The following is a 5,066-nucleotide window of genomic DNA, read 5'->3' on the forward strand; positions in this document are numbered from 1 at the left end:
GGCATGGTCCCTCGCTCTGATCAGCTGGAGACTGAGCCCTTCAGAGGAGACTGGCACTCGGCTGACGTCGGCTGACTATATATAGCACCGAGTGCTTCAGCTACTCATATCTTCCTGGCGAGAGAGGACCGGGCAAGATTAGGCTCTCTCCATTGTGTTTCTGGTTGGCGAGGCGGTTGAATGAACAGACAGGGTTTTGGGGGAGCACATGCTGTTTGGAGAGCAGCCGGAAGGGATTTTAAAAACGTTTTAAGACACAGCTCTAATGCTGCATCTTCGTTGAGAGGGGCGACGCGGGAATTAGAGCAGAACAGTAGGATGTCACCAGAAAGAACGAAATCACAGGCAACCACATCATGGGGCTCCAAGGAGGAAGCAGGCCGCGGTGCGGGGGGCCAGCAGAGCCGTCCCGTGACCGGGTAATACCTGCACGGTGAAGTGGGGAGCACTCTGACGCGGATGCTCGATGCTGGGCAGTTCTGAGTAGAAGCGGAGACTCCCGACGGGTCGTGCTGTTTGAGGGGACCCTGTAGAGAGGTGTGCACACACGCAGGCCCTTCTCTGCCAGCCTGGGGGTCAGGGTCCCTGTTGGGGAGAAGGATGGGAGGAGAGGTATGGAGGCAGCCGTGCCGCCTCCTCGCTGGTCCTGGGGCACAGAGGTTTGCTTCCATTTCTGGATTCAGCTTTTGTGATTCTCCACTTGCTGGAGCTTCTCTCCCCCCCCCCCCCCCCACATGGCTCTCATGTGCACAGGACCCCGACCCTGCCTCCCGAGTCTGTCCCCAAGCCTCCTGCCTGAAAGGCCGCAGGGTGCCACCCTCTGGTCCCTCACTCTGCTTCATGGTTCTTCATATTTTTGTCTATCTTGTCGGCTTTGGCAAAATAGTCTCTCACTGGTACCGAATTAATCCCTGCAATACAAACATTCGCTTAGAAGCGATGGCAATAGGTTAGCTTAGACCTGCCCTCTGGCGCCATGAACTGTCAGTCCGTTGACCAGACACCAAAATGTGTCACCTGTTTCCGCCTCACACAGAGCAACTTCTCTCCTGAGTGGCCACTTAACTGATTATGTCAAAGGGGAGAGACAGAAAACCCCCCAAACTCAGACGTCGTCAAATGATGGAAGTTTGTTTTCTCATACAGGCTTGGTCCAGACGGAAACCATCCGGGATTGGTGTGACAGACAGGACGTCAGGGCCTCGGTCACCTTCTGATGTTTGCTCCATTGTCCCCACAACGCAGACCCTCAGACCAAAAGCGTGGCGCCAGCTCCACTCAGCAGGGAACAGGTAAGGAGCAAGGTGCTCTGTCTCCTGCAGAACACGACCCGGCGCTGCTCAGACCTCCTTCCCTCCCAGCCGCCGGCCAGAACGTAGTCCCCGAGCCACACAGGGCTCGAGAGAGGCTGGTGACGCCGACTTCCTTCTGCAGGGCCCTGTGCCGGCTACAGCTGAGAGGTTAGCTTACTGACCAGGGAGGCCGATGGCCACTGGGAGCCGGCACTCAGCTTCTGCCACAGGAACATGTCCACATTGATTTATCTACCATCTGTCTATCTGTGTATCTATGTATCTATGTATGTATCTTTATATCTATGTATGTATCTATGTATCTATGTGTGTATGTATGTATGCATGTATCTATCTATCTATCTATCTATCTATCTATCTATCTATCTATCTATCTATCATGTCTTTCCTACTAAAATATGGCCTCCATAAGGGCTTGGGGTTTGTCTATATCTTCAGCAGCAAGAATTGTGTGTAGCCTTGGCCGCTGGGACTCAGTGGTTGGAATGTCGGTCCAAGCACCAGAGGGTCACAGGTTTAATTCCCGGTCAAGGGCACATACCTGGGTTGCAGGTTTAATCCCCAACCCAGGCCAGGATGAGTGCAGGAGGCAACCAATCGATGTGACTCTCTCACACTGATATCTCTCCCTGTCCCTCCCTCCCTTCCACTCTCTAGAAACCAATGGAACCCTGGCCAGTTTGGCTCAATGGTTAGAGCATTGGCCAGCAGACCAAAGAGTCTCGGGTTTGACTCTGGTCAAGGGCAGGTACCTCAGTAGCAGTTCTTCCCTGGCCCTGGTTGGGGTCATGTGGGATGCGACCAATCAATGTGTCTCTGTCATATCGAGGTTTCTCTCTCGCTCTCTCTCTCTCCCCCACTCTCTCTCTCTCTCTTCCTCTCCCATTCTGTCTGAAGATAAATGGAAAAATATCCTCAGGTGAAGATTTTAAAAATAAAATCAATGGAAAAAAATATGCTCAGGTGAGGATTAACAACAAAAAAAGGGAGCATTGTGTCTGGCCTGCGGGTTGGGACCACCTGCGGACTGCACTGAAGGTCTGGCGTGCGTTTGGAATTCTCTTCGTTATATGCAGTCCTCCGGGGAAACGGGGCTGTTATATAAATAAATAAATAAATAAATAAATAAGCTGTTATATTAATTAATTAATTAATTAAATTCAGAAAGCGTCCATTTTCCTGTGTGGTCACCTTCCTGTGTTTCCTACTTTGTGTTATTTTCAGTGCTACAGGTTGAGTTGCTTATGTTCATTTTCATTTCCAAAATGAAAGGAGATCTTTTATGTATTTTTAAAAATATATCACCTTACTTGGTTTTGCTTATTTTGCTTATTTTTTTATTATGCTTAAAAGTGTTTTGCCTTATTTTCTAAGCTCATTTATCCATATCTCTAATAGCGTTCTGGCTTCTGAGTTCATATTTGTTCTGGAAGAAGAAAGAACATACCGCTGTGTTGTACTTTTCAGACAGTATGTGCCGACCACGTGACACAGAGGCTACATTGTAGCGAGAACGGGAGTGGATGTTACCAAGCACGTTCTGTCGTCCGTTCTGAGAGCTGGTGCGTTTCCATCTTTAGTCTAGTTGCAGTGAAAACAGTCCCATTTCATCTGCATGGAGACCTAGCTCCGATTATACCTCCTTCTAAATCTGTCCTGTTGCTTAGCCAGGGGCACCCCAATACATTTAATTTTTAAACCTGCCCTGTTGCCATGTGTTTGTCTGCAGCCTCCACCCTCCGACCCCTAAGGCCCAGGAGTGTCCCCCGCACGCAGGCACCCGGGAAGGACCTCCGCACTGCGCTTGTCTTTTCCTACCCGTCGTTCTTGACCGGAAGCTTCCTCCACCCCACTTTAAGTAGAGTGATACTCACTGTTCCCCTCAGGAGTACCTTACAGTAATCTGTGCTCAGGATGAGGTCTTTTCTCAGAGGCAACGTGATGGGTTCTCACGGTAGAATGTGGGGCCCCAGGAGGTTAGGAAGGAGGGTGTTCTGTACAGAGCTCGTCAGCTCCCCTGGACCGACGGTCCCCATTGCTGGGGCTGCCGCGGTTACGTGCATCTCCGTCACCCCTTGCTGAAAGAGAAAGAGTTTAAATAAGGTGAGTTTTACTGCCAATAGGCCACTTGCCAGAAAGCCACAGCGAGAGGGCCCGTGAGAGGAGCCTTATTCAGCCCGCGGTAAACAAGGTCTGGCTGGCGAAGCTCTTGTTTTCCTTCTGCTTCTCTTTGCCCCACTTTCAGTCTATATTCGGTGGCTGTGGGCAGTTAGATCAGGGCCAGACCCGGGGGTGGGGGACAGGATGTAGGGACAGACCATCGGAAAGGTGCCAGGCAGCATGTTGGTGTTCTTGAGGCTCCGTTCTGGACCCAGGCACACGTCGCCCCAACAGGGCAGCTGCTGGGCTACTGTTAGGAGCAATCTGGGGGGCCTTGTCCGGTGCTGACCCAGGAGGAAGGGATCTGTGACGGCTCATATCTGTGAGGTGTCCACGGAGGGGGCCTGGGCTGTGCAAAACGCCCTATGCAGCCTTTTTTTTTTTTAAATCCTCACCCAAGGATATTTTTTATATATATCTTCAGACAGAGTGGGAGGGAGGAAAAGGGAGAGGGAGAAACAGACGTGAGAGGGACACATCAACTGGTTGCCTCCCACACGACCCGAACAGGGCCGGGGACAAACTGCAGCTGAGGTACGTGCCCTTGGCCGGAATCGAACCTGTGACTAATTGTTTCACGGGCCGATGCTCTAACCGCTGAGCCACCCCGGCCAGGGCACCCTATGCCTTCGTGATGGCCGATCGGCCTGCCACGTCCCCGTGGTGCCTAATCTCCTCGACTGAGGAGCGTCCAGCTTACCACGATCTCCTTAGCAGGCGTGCAAGGCAGATGGTCGGCAGGACTGTGTGGTTGTGCCGCCGGCCAGGTGAGACGGGACAAGACAGACGGGTGAGTCTGCAGCTAAGCTCATTGCCGTCTAGGCCCAAGGGCCCAACAGTGGGCAGAGACCCTGCGAAGCCACCACCGACTGGTGCGGGCGAGGCCTCGCCCTTGTCTAGCATGAGGTCCTGAGAGATTCCGTCCCCCGCTGGTCACCCATGAACAGCACCAAGAGGAACTAAATCCAGGCTCTGTCGGATCCCACAGCCTCTGTATTCGCACAGTGCTGCGCAGAAACCTCTCTCTTCCTAAACGCGGAGTCCCGTGGCACTGATACCTGCATGACTCGTGTCAGGAAGCGGGGGGAGGCCTGTCAGGGTGACTTTTCAACGCTCTCCTTGCTGATTTGCATGGACGTCCGGCCTCCCAACACGAGGTTTGCTTTGGCCGTAGTTCTTTTGACTTAGAACATCTGTGGCACTTTTCCAACTCCTGTTTTTCTGGTTTGCAAACTTCTAGCATCCCTGCTGGTGTCCGTTCTCAGGGAGCTTTCCTTTCCTTCAGCTGTGCAAATACTGAGGTTATGAACATGCTGGACATAAACAGATGGAAACACGTCCATGGGCTGTGCAGACCTCCCCTCCCTTTCCTGGCCCGTGGGCCCCCCACAGGCACGCCGCCTTCGTGCCAGGAACGCGGCTCAGGCCCAACTCCACCCGAGTAGGCGTTTCCGAGGCCAGCCCGGCGTTCCGTCGTCCTCCTCGGCAGACGGGCCCCCCTGCTCAGGCTCTCCTTGCAGACCCTTAAATTAAGACGTGAGGTGAGCTGGGGAGAAGGAGAGGCAGACAGCCCGGGCCTGGCCCGTCGAGGGC

This window comes from Molossus molossus, unplaced genomic scaffold (assembly GCF_014108415.1).
Source record: "Molossus molossus isolate mMolMol1 unplaced genomic scaffold, mMolMol1.p scaffold_m16_p_4, whole genome shotgun sequence".
NCBI classification, from domain to species: Eukaryota; Metazoa; Chordata; class Mammalia; order Chiroptera; family Molossidae; genus Molossus; species Molossus molossus.